The sequence below is a fragment of the Myotis nattereri genome (genome assembly GCF_964212035.1).
Source record: "Myotis nattereri genome assembly, chromosome: 2".
Classification (NCBI taxonomy): domain Eukaryota; kingdom Metazoa; phylum Chordata; class Mammalia; order Chiroptera; family Vespertilionidae; genus Myotis; species Myotis nattereri.
Window position 1 is genome coordinate 69,926,438 of NC_138076.1, and position 21,839 is coordinate 69,948,276.

Below are 21,839 nucleotides of genomic sequence, written 5' to 3' on the forward strand. Positions count from 1 at the left end.
TTGCCTTATGCCTGATCTTAGTGGGAAGGCTTCTAAGTTTTCACCATGAGTATGTTGTGTGTTGTACGTTTTTTTGTAGATATTTTTAATCAAATTGAGATATTATATCCATCCATTCATATTTTGCTGAGATTTTTTTAAATCATACGTAAGTTTTGCATTTTGTCATGCTTTTTCTGAATCTATTCATATGATAATATGAGTTTTTATCCTGTTGAAATAATAGAGTATATTAATTACTTTTTGTGTATTGAACTATTCTTATATATTTAAGATAAATTATATGTGTTGGTGGTATATAATTTTGCTTATACTATTTGAATTTAACTTTTTAGTATTTTTTATGGATTTTACATATTTTTTTCATGAGAGATATTGGTCTGAAGTTGTCCTATCTTCTAATGTATTTGTCTGGTGTTGGTATTAGTGTAATGCTGGTCTCATGGAGTGAATTAGAATCTATTTCTTCTGCTTTTATACTCTGAAAGAAATTGTAGAGAATGGGTACAGTTTCTTGCTTTAATGTTTTGTTTTGTTTTTATAATTCACCAGTGAACCCATCTGGGCATGGTATTTTGTTTTGGAACATTAATTATTAATTTGCTTTATTTAATAAATCTAGGCCTATAAAAAAGTGTATATTATTTGTGTCTGAGAGTTTTGGCAGGTTGTGTCTTTCCAGAAACTGGTCTATTTTCTAGGTTATTAAAATTTGGGTAGTCAAGTTATTCATAGTATTTATTTTTTATTATTTTTAATATCCATTGTATCTATAGTGGTGGCCCTCTTTCATTTCTAATATTAGTAATTTTTGTCCCCTCTTTCCCCCCCACCCCTTAGTTAGCCTGGCTAGAGACTTGTCAATTTTATTGACATTTATAAAGAACCAGCTTTTGGTTTCATTGATTTTTTCTATTAATTTTCTGTTTTCAATTTCTTTAATTTCTACTATAACTCTCATTATTTACTTTCTTCTTTTTATTTTGCTTAATTTGGTTTTTATTTCTCTTTGATTTAAATTTTAGTTTCCTAAGTAGGAAACACAGATTATTGATTTTAGATCTTTATCTTATATAATAAAAGGGTAATATGCAAATTGACCCTAACAGCAAAATGACCAGAATGACTGCTTGACCAGTCACTATGAGGTGCACTGAACTCTCAGTCCTTCCCCTCAATTTCTCTTTCAGATAATTATCAGCAACACAGCAGTAAATATCAACATGAAGCAGATTATTATTGTAGATTACGCAGGGAAAACAAAGGGTAAAATATTTAACTGCAGCAGTGTTTGACTATATTCATTGCGTACTGAGAAAACCTGAAGTCATTTTCAAGTTCCACCATTTCTTATTTCTTTTCAGTTGGGTGAAGTTTCTAAGCTTTCTAAATTTCAATTTTCAGGCTAATGCAAAGAAAATAGGATCTCACTGAGTCTCCTATCTACTTACTCCAGGACTTTTGTGAGGATCAAATGAGATGAGGCACGGGAAAACACTTCACAGACATTTGGTTAAAGTGTAAATGTTTCCATCTGGCTATAAAGCAAGTCGTGTTCCTGGGCTGAAGAAACTGCAAGTAGGCTAGTTGTGGCTAGGGAGAGGAAGCCGGGTTTTGCTATGTGACATCATTACCCGGCGCCCACAGCCACCCTTTCTGGGCTGGGCTTGGCTGTGGGCCACATTTTGCACCATGGGGTCTCTGCAGCATCCGCTGTGATTTGGCAGGCTACTGCTCCTCCGGGGTGGTGGTGGGGCCTGTGTCCCACTTGGGGAAAATGAGTGTTGCTTTGTGGGCGCCAGGTCCACGGTGCTGTTTTCCTGTAAATGGCTGTGCGTGTCACAGCAGCTCCTGCATTGGCATCTGCACCCTTGTGGTCAGTATGGATCATAGCAACCAGTCAGATGGTAGGACACTTAGCATATTAGCCGTGTGTGTGTGTGTGTGTGTGTGTGTGTGTGTGTGTGTGTGTGTGTGTGGTGTGTGTGTGGTGTGTATTGCTATAAACTTTCCTTTAAGCATTGGTTTGCTGAATTCAACACATTTTGATAATTTGTGTTTTTATTTTCAATTTCTTTGAAATATATATATATATATATATATTTTTTCTTAATTAAGAAGATTTCTTCTTTGACCATGTACTATTTAGAAATACATTGTTTAATCTCCACATATTTTGGAATTTTCCAGTTATCTTTCTGTATTGAATTCTAGTTCAAGTCCATTGAGGTTTGGGAGCCAACATTTTAAGATTTCTATTCTTTAAAATTTGTTAAGGTATGTGGTCTATATTGGTCACAATATCATGTAAGCTTGAGAAGAATGTATATTCTCCTGTTGTTAGATGAATTAATCAATAGATATCAATTACATCCAGTGAATTGATGACATCGGTAAGTTCAACCATGTACTTTCCTATTTTCTGTCTGCTGAATTTGCCCATTCCTGAGAAAGGAATGCTGAAGTCTCCATCTATGTCACCGGGTTCATCTATTCTTCCTGCAGTTCTATCAGATTTTGCTTCATAGTTGAATGCTATGGTGTCAGACACATGTGTGTTAAGAATTGCTAGGCCATGTTGGAGAACGGACCACTTTATCATGATACAATGCCCTTGTTTCCCCCTGAAAACTTTCATTTCTTTAAAGTTGGCTTTGTCTGAATACAGCTTTTACTGATTTCTTTAGATTAGTGTTAGTATGATATATTTTATGCATCCCTTTATATTTAATCTATATAGGTCTATCTTTTTAAGTGGGTTTCTTATAGACAATATATAATAAAATATATTGTTAGATTTTATTTTTTGGATCCACTTTGGCAATCTCTGTCTTTTGGTTAGTACTTTTATGCCATTGATATTCAAAGTGGTTATTGATATAGTTGGATTACTATCTACTATATTTGTTACTGTTTTCTATTTGCTTCCTTTCTTCTGTGGTACTAATTGAACATTTTGTATAATTTTATTTTCTATCTTAGCGTATCAGTTATACCTTTTTATATTTTTTAGTGATTGCTCTAGAGTTTACAATATATGTTTACAACTAATTCAAGTCCGCTTTCAAATAACATTATAGCACTTCCAGGGTGGTGTGAGTGCCTTGTAATAACCAAATAATCCTAATTCCTCCTTTCTGTTGCTTGTGTCATTGCTGTCATTCATTTCACTTATTTATAAGCATGCACAATCATATATCAGTATATGTAATCAAATTCATTATTATCATGAACAAATTGTTACTTGTTAGGTGCACTAAAAAAAAAAAATATTTTACCTTCACTTAATCCTCCTTTTTTATTCTTCTTTTCCTTATGTAGAACCAAGCTGCTGACTTATAATATTTTCATTTTCTCTAAAAAACATTTTTCTTTAAATGTTTTTTCACAAGGCAGGTTTACTGTGCTATTATATCAGTACAGTATTTTATCTGGCCATTTCAGAATAATGATGCATTTAATAATATTAGGGCATCAAGTAGTTATTTTCTTTTTAAATGGCTTTTGATACAATTAGCAAAAGTCAAACTATCCCTAAATATTTATACTTAGTCTCTCATCCACAGTGATGAAGTACCACAGACATTGCTAAAGGCAACTCTTCACATTTCACCTGTACCTACCCCAATGAACCACAAGTGAAAAAATGGCTAATTATGCCATATTAATGCATGCCAGGAATCATCACTTCTGCCAAGAATTATTATTACTGTTTGGTGAGTAATTTAGCTCCACAACTCTATCCTTAGAGTCTGCTAATTAAAAGTATTTATACTGCTTATTATCTTCATCTTCAGAACACGAATAAAGAATTATGTGTAAGCAGTCAATTTGCAAGTGTTATCTGAGAGAGCAGGGTGGGAGATGGAGAAAAGGAATATATCTATTTTGTCAGCTTACATCTCCTATTGGTCAAGAGTACCCCTGATGTTGTTCACTGTGCCTTATGTTCCCTTCACTTTTGAGTTCTGCATATGAGAATGGCGGGTGGGTTTGCTTACCTTAGAATACAGGAAGACAAGCAAGTTGTGGCTGCAAAACCATCAGGTGACACAGACACAAAGCTACTGTTTTAAGTCTGTGTAGAACTAGACACTGCAGCAGTGGCTGCAATAAAATAAGGACTACAGGATATAATGTAATATACAAAGGAAAATCTATGTACTATTTATTACAATCTCGATTAAATAATTAGGTGTTCTGTGCTTTGTTCTCCAAATTGACACAGTTCTGTAATGACAGGTCAGCCTTTTTCGCTACCATTGTACAGCAATATTGTAAAAATATTTTTGCATGATATTTTTTTTGAAAAGAAAAATTAAATAGAACAACAAAATTACTCTTGTTCTAAATTTTCTACTATGATTCAAAATTACTTTCTGTACTATTATATAAAATGTAATTTTACTTCAAAAATTCACAGTTTTACTTCTAATAATGCTAATCAACTATTGCTGACAAATTTAAAATGTTACATAATTTTATAGGGTAAAGATGCAAAATAATTTAGTTAAATGTAAAGTACTTTATGTTTGAAGAAACATAAATGCCGTATAAATATGCACTTATAGCTCTGAATTATTTTGAAAAAACTAATATTACCTCTGTGGTTTCTGAGAGGTTTAAAATATTAATACTATAGGGTGGGGTAAAAGCAGGTTTACAATTTTTTATGTGGAAAATAATATGATAATTAATAAATAATAAAATAAGAATAAATCTGTGTTTTGCATACTCACAACTATAAAACTACTTTTGCCCCACCATGTATGTAGTCTTTCTTGATTTCCAAAAATTTCTCTGAGAAAAATAAATTATATTTTCTTAAGGTATAATGAATGTATTTCAGGTCTCAGAAGCATCTTGTGAAATTTATTTAACAGGACAACTTTATTATGTATTTATTAGGGAGTAGAATGTCTGATTTAACCCTATGACTTTACATGTAGGATAATATTTGTACTCTTTGTAAAGTTTCTATTACATGGGATTTTATGTCAACACAGTATCTTACTTCTGCACTTCCACGGAATATAAAAAGCGCACTCCACCAATTGCCTGTTATTAATCTACAAAATAAACCTTCTGCATTCTGCTGTGCAAAGTTATCAATATTTCCCCAAAATTGACAGGACACTTGAAAACCAAGTGAACCTTGACTTATTACAGTGAAGCTGAAGGTCTCCTTTACATGACATATACACCATAATAACCAGTGATCTATATAACTGTAATGTGCCTGGGTCACTCAAACAGATGGGGATAAAGTTCTGGCTTTCATGGGTAGAATTATTGCTTTAACTCATGGAGTTTGAACCAGAAAAGAAGTTAATTGCATTCAAAAGAGTTTGAGAATTATATTCTCCTATGACCTTGTGGATTTGCACAATGAGGCATTATTTTCACAGAGATCAGTACCACAGAAGGTCCTTAAAGACTGCATTTAGTAGTAAGTTTAAAATTATATCAAAGTAAAGCAGTCAACTTTATGGCAGTTTAACATCCCTTTAAAGGCTTCCGTAAAACCTAACTTCCCTTGTAAGCAGAAATTTCCAGAACAACAGCACCACCTGAGTCATGGGGGAGGTTAATAGATGTGTAATATGCACTAAAGGAAACTGAGATTGATATTCTGGGCACCAGTTTTTCAAGAGGAAAACTAAACCGATAGAAAAGTACTTCGTCTAATTAGGCAACTGAGAAGCAAGAACCAAATACTACTCAATGGTCTGCAGCCTAAGATGAGCTACAGAATCCCTCCTCCTGCACTTTTTTTATTTTTCCTTCATTCAGTCACTGACTTGTTTTCATCACATGTTCCGTCATTTAAAACAGGGGGATAGAGCTGATTTAAGGCAGACCAGGCGCCTGAACTGTTGGAGCATTTTCATGCTCTGACCTTTTTCTTGGATTGCAGCTTCATATTTTTGCTTTGATATTTGCTGCTATCCTGCCATTTCCATAACATCTAGACTTCCAAGTTGATAAATTGCATTTTGATTAACTCCTCTGTTTCTAGCTCAGTTTGCTTTTGTAGTGCTAACTACAGCCACAGATATCTGACTGCTTTGAATTGCCCTCCCTAAACCAGGGATAGAGGGCTTTCTGGCATCAAATATTGAGTAATGACTATGTGTATCAAGCAGTAGAGATTGTCTTTATTCTCCCTATAGTCAATTTTAGAAACCACAATTTATTAATCATACCATTAATATATTTTATAGATTGAAAATCTGAGTGGATTAATATAATATCATAGTCAATGTAATAATAAAAAAATAAATTTCATCTTTATTTTTAAAATCCTCATCTGAGGATATGTTTTGCATTGATTTGATTTGATTTATTTTTTTATATAACTCTCTTGATCTTTTATTTATTTATTTTTAATTTCTTTATTGATTAAGGTATTACATATGTGTCCTCATCCCCCAATTACCCCCCGACCCCCCCCCCAACTCATGCCCTCACCCCTCTGTTGTCTGTGTCCATTGGTTAGGCTTATATGCATGCATACAAGTCCTCTGATTAATCTCTCCTCTTTACTCCCACCCTCCCCTACCTTCCCTCTGAGGTTTGACAGTCTGATTGATGTTTCTTTGTCTCTGGATCTGTTTTTGTTCATCAGTTTATGTTGTTCATTATAATCCATAAATGAGTGAGATCATGTGATATTTATTCTCTGACTTTTCCATTGATTTTAGAGAGGGAAGAAGAGAGGGAGAGAGAGAGAAAAACATCAATCTGTGAGGGAAACATTGATTGATTGCCTCCTATATGAACCCTGCCCTGGGGATCAAACCTGCAACCTGGTATGTGTCTTGACAGGGAATTGAACCCACCACCCTTTGGTGCACAGGACGATGCTCTAACCAACTGAGACAACTGGCCAGGACTATTTTGTTTTTTAAATTGTAGAGAGAAAAAATAATCAATGTTTTTCTCAAATTATTTCTTCAGCATTTGAAAAAAAAAAGTTCATTTTTCCCAACTTTATTGAGGAACAACTGACAAATAAAAGTTTTGGAAAGTAAGATGTACAATGTGATGTTTTCATATATGTACATATTGTTAAATAATATTCATTGATGAATCAAGCTAGTTAACACATCCATCACCTCACATAGTTTCCTGTGTGTGGTGAGAACACTTGTGATCAACTCTCTTAGCAAATTTCATATATACAGTGCCATACCATTAATTATAATCTCACTGCTATCCATTAGGTCTTTCAAAGTTATGGTTGAAAGTTTGTACCCTTTGACCTGCATCTCCCATTTTCCCCACTGCCAGCCCCCAGCAAACACCACTCTACTCTCTGCTTGACTATTTTAGATTCACCGTAGAAGTGAGATCATGTAATATCTGTCTTTCCACATCAGGCCTATTTTGTTAGCATAGTTATTTAGTTAGTAAGGAAGGAAGGGAGCAAATGGAATCAGACATTAACTCTGATAAATGAGGAAGGGGCAGCTTCACAAGCTCTCCAGGGGATAGGCGCATTGCTCCACCAAAGGGATTAACATCCCCCCTGGTCCCCAGTGGGGAGGAAGGAGTGGCTTTCCAATTTCCCCTGGGGACAACCAGCCCCTTCCCATAGACTATCCAGGGGGAGGGAGAACAGTAAAAGGGGAAATTCCTCTGCTGAGGCACGTGCAGTAGAAGCCAGCTGCAGGGGGAGGAGAGCCAGGAAAGAGATTGGTTTATTTGAAAGAAAGCTAACCCCTTCCAAAACCCCAGGAGAGATAATCTAAGCTTAACACAGACTCAGGGTTCCTTTGTGCACTTGTGCAAGTTCTCTCTCCATATCAGAAGCACAGGCCTGCATGCGGAAGCTCAGCGCCCACTTCCTGCCGGATGGGAGCAGAGACTGAACAACCTTAGAGTCTTCAAGAACTAAACTAGGTTACAGAAGCTTCAAATCCGATGCTTTGGAAGCTGATGCTGGGGTAATGGCACAGCATCTCCAGGCCCTGGGCCTTCTCCTGAGATTGGTGAGGACAGCTGAGGGCCTTCAGCACCAGAGGTTGGACTTTTTCCACAGCCAGAAGGAGCTGGGCGGTCTGGTGGTGGATGAGACATCAGGCACCTAGGGGCAGTCTTTTTCTGCTTTCCAGTAGGTCTTGAGGCTATGCCTCAAGTCATCTTATGCCGGGTCCCCAAAGTGCAGTGTCCCCAAAGTGCATCTCCTGTGATTCCACAAAAGAATCTTATTTCCACTGGCAACAATTTCGCTAAGCATAATGATGTCCTCCAGGTTTATCCATATTGTCATTAACGGAAAAATTTTCTTCTTTTTTAAGGCTGAATAATACATATCATCTAAGTTGTCAAAGAAAGGATATTTGGATGAAAAATGCAGCTAAACTTCATTAAGCCACGTTCTTGTTTCCCGACTGTTTCAACTGTTTATCTTAACCTTGGGATCTCCCCTCAGTTAGCATGGTAATATGTGGCTCTCAAGGAGCTCGTCTTTCTCCTTAATGCGCTTATCTGCTTGACCCTATCATGCATCCCACCTGGAAGAAATGAGATCAGACTAGGCATTAAATCAAATTTTTATGAGGCGTTAGGTGATAACAAAAGGGTAAAAATGAAAGAGGATGATATCCATATGGGCCCCAAACTGATTCGTGTAGTAGATGAATGTGATGTCCTTAAACTTGTCTGTCCCTAAGCAAATATATGAAAGCCTCATCCTAGTTCCAGTACTCTGTTCTAAAGCCCATCTTTTTCCTGGATGAATTATAACATCTCTGGGAAAAGCAGACACCGCTCAAAATGAGTATGCTGAATGTAAAATGATAAACTCAACATTCATCTTAGCTAGAGAAATATATTTGCTAAACAAGAGGGTTAATATAAAGATTGTGTATTTAGATAACAAGAACTGAAACAATGGTCTGAAGGTAAATGTGAGTATAATCCTCCTTGTACTGGATGTGGAACAACAAGCTGTATGATAGAGTAGTGCAAAAATTATTTTAAAAATATTATCAAGAGCTCAGAATTATAGCTTTCTATATGATCATAAAAGTTGTATATAATTTTTATGTCAATTGTATTTCCATAGATTTAAAAAATTGATACAAGATGATAATCTCCCTAGGAATTTTAAGTGTATGGTTGATTCATGAACAAGTGAAGAGAAAATGGATTACAATATTAAAACTGTAAAAAATAAACTGAAAACAAACTGTGTCACAAGCTATAGCTGGCACTCAAATAATTGAACTCATTTAATCTTCACAAAATTATTTATGGAAAATCAGAGTCCTTTTCAAGTATGTCATTATAACTGTACAGGTTCAATGTGTTCATTGTTTACTATGATATGCTGTCATTTATTCAATTATTCAATAACTAGAGGCCCAGTGCATGAATTTGTGCACAGGTGGGATCTGGCCGGCCCGCCCAGATAGGGGCCCATCAGGCCCGGCCGGCGGCGAGGGATCGGGGCTGCAGGCAGTTGGCAGACAGGCCCCACCTCCATTCGGGGTGTTAGGGGCCCATTGGTGCAATCAGGCTGATTGGCTGCTGCAGTGCTCATCATAGCCACCGGTCATCCTGCCATTCTGGTCGCTGGGCTTTTATATAGAGAGATTATTTTATGATCACCTAATGCAGTGATGGTGCACCTATGACACCCGTGTCAGAGGTGACATGCGAACTCATTCTTTTGGTTGATTTTTCTTTGTTAAATGGCATTTAAATATATAAAATAAATATCAAAAATATAAGTCTTTGTTTTACTATGGTTGCAAATATCAAAAAATTTCTATATGTGACATGGCACCAGAGTTAAGTTAGGGTTTTTCAAAATGCTGACACTCTGAGCTCAAAAGGTTTGCCATCACTGACCTAATGTGTCTTATACTATAGTATACATAAAATATCATATTATGTATCATATTAGGTAAGTGATATTGTGTTACAAATATAAAAATAGGATTGATGAAGATAAATAACTTGATCAAGTTCATGCAGCAGTGACAAAATGAAGACTCAAAAACATATGCTTTTAACCACTTTTGATGTATTTTTGAGCCATAGTTCTAGTCTTCCATTACATTTAATATAGTTTTCTCTAGATATAAAATTGATGTATAGCTTTGTACAATTGTCTTAAAAGTATAAATTTTTAAATAAATTTTTATTGATTTCAGAGAGTAAGGGAGGGAGAGAGAGATAGAAGCATCAATGTTGAGAGAGAATCATTGATTGGCTGCCTCCTGCATGCTCCCCACTGGGGATTGAGCCCGCAACCAGGGCATGTGACCTAGACAGAATTGAACCCAGGACCCTTCAGTCCAAAGGCTGATGCCCTGTCCACTGAGCCAAACCAGCTAGGGCAGGGGTCCTCAAACTTTTTAAACAAGGGGCCAGTTCACTGTCCCTCAGAACGTTGGAGGGCCGGACTATAGTTTAAAAAAAAAAAAACTATGAACAAATTCCTATGCACACTGCACATATCTTATTTTGAAGTAAAAAAACAAAACGGGAACAAATACAATATTTGTATTTGCATGTGGCCCGCGGGCCGTAGTTTGGGGACCCCTGAGTTAGGGTTTAAAAGCATAACTTTTAAAAGCAAATAACCATATATATAAACATTACCACAAACTTTAAACATTGTCTAACTTATGTTTTGAGAATATATTATTTTTAAAATGTGTTTAAATGCCAAAATATTTTTATATTATGTGAGAAGATCACATCTTTTTTTTTTTTTTTTTTTTTTTTGTCCTTAAGCTCTAGTCTATCAATCAACATAATGCAATTCACTTTGTCATCCCGTTGTCTGCATGGTAAATATATTTTGGTAAATAACACAAGAGTCCATAGTTGCAGTTTTATTCTCTCACCATTACAGAACAATAGTGTTTCAAGCCTGCAAACAACTTTTCTCCGTGACTGATGTCACTGCTATTTAGCCTTTCCAGGTTAGCATTTATTGATTTTGCTTTTACTTTGATTGGATCTTACCTACCCCGGTGCTTCAGTAAATTGAAACCTTCTGCAGTTTATGGAAGAAAGCGAAGAGCAAGGCTATGAGAAAATGTACACTGACCTCAATTTGTTTCAGACACTATTGGTAAAATCATTGCCACTGTATTACAGAAGTGACCTTACCTGGATTTGTGTAAATTCCATCTGCAATATTGTAAATAGCCTGATGGAAGATTGGCCATAAGTGTAATAATTAAAATTGCTTTAAAACTAGAAATATAACTATCTGTGGCTGTTTTATAGAAATCTTGCAACATTCCTCACATATATTAAATTCCATTTATCCACTAAATCATTTCTACAATTTTTGTGATTATCTATTGTGTAATGGGCAATGTTCCTTTTGTGAGAGTTAAAAAATAGACTGTGGAATCTGTATGGGAAGGTGGAGGTGGGTGGGAGGGAAGAGATCAACCAAAGAGCTTGTATGCATATATGCATAACCCATGGTCACAGACAATAGGATGGTGGAGGCCTGATGCAGGGGGCAGCGTATGCTAGAAAGGGTCAGTGGGAGAAAAAGGGGACATATGTATACTTTCATCAATAAAGATTTTTAAAAAATGTTGTTAAAGACAGAAAAATAAAATAAAAAATAGAATATAGTGTAGTGTTGCAAAATAGTAAAGGGTATACCTAAGTTAATTGAAAATTATGGTGCATTATAACAAATTAGAAATACTATGTAAACTGTGGATGCACAGATTAAAGGGAGCGCATATAAACCGTGGTGCAAACTGGGGTTCTTCTGTAAGTAAAATGGAAATCACTATTGATAATTTGCTGGAACAACAATGATAAACAAACTGGACATGGAAACTGGGATAATGGGCACACTAGCCTGATAGATGTAGAAGACTTTACAAGGAACATCTGAAATTAAACTTCAATTGGGAGCTACTCAAAAAAAGATTGGGCAAAAAAATAAAGGCAATTTAAGGCACATAGCACCCAGAATGAGTAGAGGCACTGTCAATGTTTCTCTTGACTCTTCATCAATTTATAAAGAAGCCAGAGGAGTATACATTAGCTAAAATACAGAATTATTTAAAAGCTTACATATATTTGTATGTATATATATTCATATGTTAAGTCAACATATGAATATATTATTCACTTTATATCTTTGCCCCTTTCCCCCAAACCTCACATGATATTTTTGTATAACATGTGTGAATACTGGTCTCTCTGAAACAATCGAATCACCATTACTGGAGGTCAGCTTTTACCAAGCACTAGAGTCCATCTACTCCAACATGACTGACTACTTCTGGAGCAAAGAGCTTGGGCCTATATGGCTTTACAATCTTTTTCAAAAAGAGGTGAAGTGCACACAGATGGCCTTCCTGCTCCCTCAAGAAAATAGGCATTTTTCTTCTCCTTCCCCTAGACCTTTTCCATCGTCCCTTTTCATTCCTGGGACTGAGGCGTCACAGCCTTCATTAGGCAGATCAAATTCCACGGACTGTTGGGCAACCCTTTAAATTCTATGGTAGAGTTTTAGAAGAAACAGATGTCTTTTCTACTATGGAAAAGTAGAATTGTTGATAAGATAATTTCAATTTAATTAATTGCTTTAAAATAGGAGTCTTGTGGATCTATAAGCCCAAATTATTAAACATATTAGATTTGAAAATATATTTACTGGTGTTCATAGCAGTTGCCAATCAAAACATAATGAATTTTCTCCAGTCCAACTTGTATAGAACTTGAAAACCATCACTCTCTTCCTTATAAGAAATCAAGTCACAAGTAAAAACCAAAACAAACTAAAGGTCATCAATTCTTACCAGACTAATCATGGAATTGAGGTTACAGGGCAAACTTTTGTCATGAAAAGTGTTAAGAAAGATAAAGAAAATCACAGATTACCTTGGGTAGAAGCAGCTCAGGATTAAAGGCAGCGCCGGAGCAGAAGCCAGGAGCTGCAGCCAATACCAGGAGGAACTTTTAAACCAGTTAAGTGGAAATAGTGGGAGGCTCAGTGTAGTTTGAAAGTTAAAACATCTACCAGGATTCAGCCTTAAAGGGGCCACCATAGTTTTGTGTGTTTTCCCTCCAAAAGCAGGCATATCATATTCTAAATGCACAAAATAAGAGATAAAAAGAAAACCATAAAAGTAGCCAGAAGGGGCTGGAAATCTACCTACAGAAAAACAAACAAAAGTTACATCAGATTTCTCTTCAGAAACCATGCAAACAAGGAGAGAGTGACATGGAATAAAGTGTAAAAAAAAAAAAAAAAGAAAGAAAGAAGAGAAAAGAAAAGAAAAGAAAAGAAAAGAAAAGAAAAGAAAAGAAAAGAAAAGAAAAGAAAAAAGAAAAGAAAAGAAAAGAAAAGAAAAAAAGAAAGACATTAACTTAAAATTCTGGATCCAGAGAAATTGTATTTTAAAAGTGAAGGAGAATTAAAGACTATCTCCAACAACCAATAATTAAGGTAATTTGTTACCAGTAGATTTACTTGCAAGAAATTTAAATAAGTTCTTTAGTGAAAAGAAAAATGATACAGGTCAAAAATTTGGAAGCATATAAAGTGAGGAAGAGGGTGTTAGAGAAGTAATGAATGAAAATAAAATAATGTATTTTATTTTTCTTAATTCACATAGCATGAGTTTCTTCAAAATACTAATAGCACAATGCATTTAGTAAATGTAGCTCATGCATAAGTAAAAAGTAAAATGAATGGCAGCAATGAAAGAAGGGATTGGAGGGAGGAATACCATGTACTCTAAGTTACTGGCACTACCTTCAAATTAGTATAGTGTTATTTGAAAGAGGATTTGAATTAATTTTAAATGTAATTTCTAGAACAATGACTGAAGATTTAAAAAATTTTAAAAAGTATAACTGATATGCTAACATAAAAGAGAAAATAGAATATAAAATACTCAATTAGAACCAAATAAGGCAAGAAAATAGAATATATAAATAAACAAATAAATAAATAACAATGAATACAAAACAATCTTATATAATAAGAAATGAATATGTTAATTAGTCCAGATATGCTAATTACTCATGACCAGTATGCAAATTGACCATCACTCAAACACACAAGATGGCTGCCCCCATGTGGCCACAAGATGGCCAGCAGGAGAGGGCTGTTGTGGGGGACCAGGCCAGCAGGGGATGGTAGCTGGGGGCACCAGGCCTACAGAGTAGGGTGGTTAAGGGCAACTGGCCAGCAGGGGAGGGCCGTGGTGGGGGGCCAGGTGTGCAGGGGAGAGAAGTCGGGGGTGACTGAGATGCAGGGGAACAGTTAGGCATCAATCAGGCTGGCAGGGGAGCGGTTGGGAGCCAGCAGTTCTGGATTGTGAGAGAGATGTCCGACTGCCCATTTAGGCCCGATTCCCTGAGGGGTCTCAGATTGGAGAGGGTGCAGGCTGGGCTGAAGGACACCCCCCCATTGCACCAATTTCGTGCACTGGACCTCTAGTTATAAATATAGATATTCATCCAAATACTTAATAATCACTGTAAATGTGAATGGGCTAAATATACTAAATGAAACATAGGAACTTTGAAAATGCATAACCCCCCCCAAAAAAATACACACACCCCCCAAAAGAAAACCAAGTCAAGTTATATGCTGTCAACCAGAAACCTACTTTTAATATAAATGCAGATATAGATTTAAAGTAAAGAAGTGGAAAATGCTATCACTAATTAGGAGAGCTGGTGTGTCAATATTAATTTTAGAAAAAAAAAATAAATGACTTCAAGAAAAGGAAAACTATTGGTGTAAAGAACCATAATGATAAAGAAGCCAATTATCCAAAAATACATAGCAATCCTTAATATGTATGTTCTAATGACAGTATGGCAAAACACAGGAGGCAAAAACTGATAGGACTAGAGGGACAAATAGACAAATCTGCTATTACACTGGTAGACTTCAGCACCCTTTGATTAATAATTGACAGATTCAGGAGGCAGAAAATCCACAAAGATACAGTGTAACTGAGCATCACCATCAATAAATTGGATATAATTCACATCTATTATGGCATTTACCCAACAATGCCAGAATATAGATTTTCCTCAAGTTAACATCAAACATTCACCAGTATAGACCACATTCCTGCTCATAAAAGCACATCTAATCAAATTTTAAAAAAATAGCATACAATGAATGTGCTCAGAAACTAGAAAATAACAGAAATATAGCTAAAAATCCCCAAATATTTGGCTACAAAACTATAACTTCTAAATTACACAAGGGTCAAGAAGATGTCTAATTTTTAAAAAATATTTTGAATGAAATGGAAAGGAAATACAACCAATGAAAATTTGTGGGATGCAGTGAAAATAATACTTGGCAATGAATTACAGCATGAAATATATATATTAGAAAATAAGAACAATGTAATGTTAATAAGCATTTTTTTTTTTTTTTTTTTACTTTGGGAACCAGAAAAGAAGAAGAAGAATTAAATCCAAAGTAAGCATAAGAAAAAAAAGAACCCAGAGAAGAAGTCAAAAAAGTTGAAAACAGGTACACAGTAGAGAAAACAGTGAGACAAAAAACTGGTTCTTTGATAAAAACAATAAAATTAATAACCACCTAGCAAGCCTAAATAAAAAGAAAGGAGATAAGATACAAGTTACTGATATCAGAAATAAAAGAGGGACCATTACTAGTGGTATGTTGGATATTAAAGGATAGCAAAAATAACATAAACAACTAACCCTCAAATTTAATAATTGATAAAATATAACAGTACTTTAAAAGAAACAATTGACAAAAATTCAGAAAAGATGAATAATATGAATAGGCCATTGTCTACTAAATAAATGGAATCAATTAATAACCTTCCAAAATAAAATAAGAGGCCTAGATAAATTTACTGGTGAATTTTATCATAAAGTCAAGGGACAAACAATATTAATTTTTTTTATAATCTGATTTGAGAAATAGAAGCAGAGGGAACATTTCCTAATTTATTCCATGAGGCTATCAATGACCTAATACCATAGCCAGACAAATAAATTACAAGAGAAAAAGAAAAAAAGAAAACAAATCTACAAAATCTCTCATGGACATAGTTGCAAATATCCTCAACAAAATATTAGCAAATCAAATTCAACGATTTATTTTTAAAGTATATAGGGTGTCCCCAAAATGTATACACACACTTTGAATAATTATAAAGGCAGTGTTTATTAAAATACTTTCATTTTCAAAATTGAGCCATTAGCTGTTAAATTGTGTATACATTTTTTGGAATACACTGTATACTCTCATCAAATGGTATTTATTCTGGTTATGCAAAGCAGGTTCATATTCAAAAGATTGATTAACATAATCTATCATATCATTTGGCTAAAGAAGAAACTATTACATAAGTATATAGATCAGTGGTTCTCAACCTGTGGGTCGCGACCCCTTTGGGGGTCGAATGACCCTTTCACAGGGGTCGCCTAAGACCATCGGAAAACACATATATAATTACATATTGTTTTTGTGATTAATCACTATGTTTTAATTATGTTCAATTTGTAACAATGAAAATACATCCTGCATATCAGATATTTATATTATGATTCATAACAGTAGCAAAATTACAGTTAAGAAGTAGCAACGAAAATAATTTTATGGTTGGTGGTCACCAAAACATGAGGAACTGTATTAAAGGGTCGCGGCATTAGGAAGTTTGAGAACCACTAATATAGACGGAGAAAAAGCATTTGACAAAATATAACACCCATTTATTATAAAAACTATCAGAAAACTAGGAATAGAGATTAACCTCATCAACTTGGACACCTCAAAAATCCTACAACTCACATCATACTTAACGGCAAAATTACTAGAAGTTTACCCACTAAAATCAGAAAAAAGAAAGGAGGTCCTCTATTACCACACATTTACAAGAATGTACTGACAATCAAACTAATGCAATGATACAAGAAAGAAAAGCAAATATAGGGAAGAAGGAAATAAAGCTATTTTTGTTTGCTGATAATATGATTATCAATGTAGACTATCCAAAACAATTGATACAATACTTGTGGAACATTATAATAGTGCTCATAGCAAGGTTGAAGGTGCAAGGTTAACATAATTCAATCACTGTCTTATGTTCTAGCAATGAGCAGTGGTATTTTAAATAAAAAACACAGCACCCTTATATGACTCTGCCCCAAAAAGAAATGCTTGGATAAAAATCCAACAAAATACGTACAAAATAAATATGAGAGAAACTGCAAACTTTGATGAAAGAATCTAACTAAATAGAGAGTTATTCCTTGTCTTTGATTTGAAGACTCAATATTGTTTAAAAAGTTAAACTTAAATTAATTTATAGATTTAATACAATCCTAATAAAATTATCAGCAAGTTATTTTGTGGATGTTGACAAACTCATTTTAAAGTTTATATAGACAAACAGAAGGCAAAGCATAGCCAGGACAATACTGAAGAAGAACAAAGTCAAAATGCAATTAATATCCAGACAAACTGCATAGCTTCAGTCATGTAGATAGTATAATATTAGTGAAATAACAGATTAAAAAATCAATGCAATGAAATAATGAGCCTAGAATCAGACTTGCACAAATATGTTTAACTGATCTATGATAAGAACAAAGGAAATCCAATGGAAAAATGATTGTCTTTTCCAAAAATATTGGTGAAACAACTGAATATCCATATGTAAAAACATGAATGTAGATACAAACCATACACCTTTCATGACAATGAACTTAAAATAGATCATAGAATTAAAATGTAAGTGAATAACCATAAAACTTCTAAAAGATAACATATGGAGAACATGATGGATAAAAGCTATGTGACCTTATTTTGGCAATAATCTTTTAGATACAACACAAAAGCACAATCCATGGAAGGAAAATTTGCTAAATTGGAGTTCATTAAAATGTAAAACTTCTGTTCTGTGAAATACACTGTTAACAGAATTAAAATATAAGCCAAAACTTGCATAAAATATTTGCAAATCACATATCTGATGAAGTACTTGCATCCAAACTAAACTAAGAATTGTTAAAACTCAAAAATAAAAAAATAAAGAATCCAGCCCTGGCCGGGTGGCTCAGGTGCTTGAGTGTCCACATCCTGCACTCCAAAAGGATGCAGGTTTGATTCCAGTCAAGGCACAAACTTGTGTTGTGGGTTAGATAGCCAGTTGGGCACATATAGGAGGCAACCAATGGATGGTTCTCTCTTACACTGACCTATCTCTCTCTAAGAATCAATAAAACTTATTATTGGGTGAAGATTAAAAAAAGAAAATAGCCCTAGCTGACATGTCTCAGTAGTTAGAACTCAGTCATACACTGAAGGGTTGTAGGTTCAATTCCTGGTCAAGGGCATACCTGGGCTGCAGGTTTGATTCCCTGCCCCTTTCAGGGGGTTTACAGGAGGCATCCAATCTATGTGTCTCTCTTCTCTCCTCTCCTCTCCTCTCCTCTCTTCCCCTCTCCTCTTCTCTCCTCTCCTCTCCTCTTTCTTTATCCCCTTCCATTTTCTCTAAAAATGAGTGGAAAAAATATCCTCAGGTGAGGATCAACAAACAACAAACAAAGTAAGTAACCCAATTAAAAAGTGGGGATTATCTGAACAGACACTTCACCAAAGAAAATGTGCAGATGTGAAATAAGCATTCAAAAAGATGCTAACCAACATATATCAATAGAGAATTGGGAAATAAAACTATAGTGATATATCATTAGGAAACTATTAAAATGGCTAAAATCCAAAACACAGACAGAACCTAATGCTGACAAGGATTTGGAGCAATAAGAACTCACATGTATTGCTTTTGGGAATAAAAAGGTACAACTAATTGGGAAGAGAGTTCAATAATTTCTTATAGAGCTGAACATAATTTTACCACACAACCAAGAAACCAGTCTCCTGCGCATTTACTCAAGTAAGTTGAAAACATTCAGAAAAAAATCAGACAAAATGTATTATTTATAATGACCAAAAACCAAAATAAGAAGTTTGCTAACAGGTGAATTAATAAGAAAAATGTAGTAGGTCTATACAATGGAATATTATTCACCTACTTAAAAAAATATCAAGTTACAAAGTACATGGAGGTACTTAAACATGTATTGCTAAGTGCAAGAAGCCAGTCTTAAAAGCCTATATATTAAATAATCCTAACTACATGGAATTCTGACAAAGGTAAAACTATTGAGAAAGTAAAATATCAGTGGTTGCCATGGGCTGGGTGGCAAAAGGGAAAGATAAATAGTGAAACACAGGAGTTTTAGGATAGGGAAACTATTCTATATGATGCTGTCATGGTGCACTCTAATGATAGATATATGGCATTATGAATTTGGCTAAAACAAATAATTGTACAGCATGAAATATGAGCCATAATGTAACCTATAGACTTAGTAATAACAGTGTATCAAAATTGATTAATCAATTGTAGCAAATTTAACACATCAAAGCAATAGAGAAAATTCTGGATGGAGAAGAGGGAATATATGAGAACTCTTTCCTTTCTTCAATATTTTGGCAAACTTACAACTCCTCTAAGAATTAAAGTCTACTAATTTCAAAATTGCTTCACTATGCTTATGCTAATGTCTAATATATATATATATATATATATATATATATATATATATATATATATATATTTATACGCAAATTAGCCAGGACACCATAACAGTCAGAACTGGCTCAGGAGGTGGTTGTGTGCGCAGATGGGTCCAGATCAGAGACACAACACACAGGGGCCCACCGTTGCTGAAAGACAGCACATCAGCAGTCCTGCCTCTGCACGTGAGCTGAAGAGGAAACACCTTTTCTGACTGCTCATTGGCTAAGCTCCCAATATGCCACTCGCAGTGTTCATGGTAACTTGGGTAATAAGAATCCAAGAAGGTGATCTAGGGTTTTTCCACCTCACTCCTGGAGGAAAAAATGAAGGTCCAATGCTGGAAGGGTAAAGAAATGTCATATCCTGCCCTAGCCGGTTTGGCTCAATGGATAGAGCCTTGGCCTGCTGACCACAGAGTCCAGGTTTGATTCTGATCAAGGGCATGTATCTAGGTTGCAGGTTCCTCCCTGGCTGGTGCCCAGGTCAGGGCTCATGCAGGAGGCAATCAATCGAAATGTCCCTCTCACATTGATGTTTCTCTCTGTCTTTCCCTCTCTCTTCCACACTCTCTAAAAATCAATGGAAAAATATCCTCAGGTAAGGATAAAAAACAAAGAAAGAAAGAAATGTCATATCCTATGAAAGACACATCTTGAAAATGCCTAAAGAAAGTTGTCATTTTTTTGTGGTGAAGGGTCTGGAGTTCTTGATGATGAAAACACCTTGGTGGCTGCAGTGGCCAGCAGTGGCAGCAGCAGTGGGTTGATGGGGGTGGTGCCTTCCCCTGATCAGCCAGTCACTTCCTGCAAATTTCCTAGCATTTTACTAAGTTACTTTTATTGACCAAAGTGAGGAAGAGATTAAGATACAGTTATCTCTAACTTTAGTCCAAAACTAAAACTTGAAAAAATAAAAGTATTCAAAATTTATAAGCAGGATAGTCCAAAAAAAGCAATGCTACTTTATCTTTTATGCAGGCTAATTGAAGAGAAAGGTTAAATAGTTATAGAATATTTCAAGCCAACAATATTAGTTTTATTTTTGCTTTCTTTTTTTAATTCTAATTCAATAATAACATATGTTGCCCTAATAAATAATAGAAGAGTACTATGAAACTTCTTTGTGTTTGTTACAGGAATATTTTATTTAGTTACAATTAAATATAGGTGTCAAAGGTAGGGGCAGAAGAAGTGGTAGTTGCAGTGGCAAACAAGGTAGGGTTTGTTGGTAAGAAGCAAAGATTCTAGAATAATCTATCTGAGATGATATGGCTGAAGAGAATTGAGTCTGCAGAAAACTTAAAGAGTTACAAAATTAAGTACAACCTATTGAAGCAAGTATTGGCAGAGACATTGTTTAAATGTCTCCATCATCAGCAATTAAAAAAATGCCTTTACTAAAAAATAGTTTTTGTATTTTTCAAAACATTTATGCATATTACTACTGCAATAATTGCATTTACTATACAATGGTTTTATAGTAAACTAGAGGCTCAGTGCACAAAATACGTGCATGGGTAGGGTCCCTAGCAGCTGCCTGCTGTGAGCCGGGGCCTCCCTTCCTCCGGCTGCCTGCCGCCACCACCAGCACTGGCCTCCCTTTGCACCTGCCTTGGCTTCCCACTCACCTGCTCCACCATCCCGCCACGGTCCCGCTCTCATTGGGGCCTGATGAAGCTGGCAGCACCTCCACTACCACCTGCTGCCAGCACCATGTCACTGACACATGCCGTGTTCTGTGCCACCCCCCTGGTGGTCAGTGCACGTCTAACTCCTGCCCGTGGGGGCAATATGCATATTAGCCTTTTATTATATAGGATTTGCCTTTTGAACTTCTACATTTACATGCAAATAAAACTGTGAAGACTAAAAAAATAAAATATATTTATTGTATATTCTAATTCTCTATGATAAAATATTTTAGTTTGTTTTTAATGTTAAACATTTTACCTTTACTTTTATTTTCTTTGACCTTTTATATAAGATGGGACTTTAGTGTCTCAAATCAAGTTATGTTCATCAACTAAAATCAGATTATGTCTTACTGAAAGAAATATGATTGATGTAATATGACAAGGGCAGCCAACTATGACACATCGGTTTCAAAATATGAAATGCTTCTGTGGATAAAAACAAAAATAAAATAGTGGTTTTTTTTAAGGGCTTAAAGAAAATATATTTAGACCTCACAATAAAAGCAAAAATGCCATTAGACTTTATTAATTACCACACTCATTAGCAA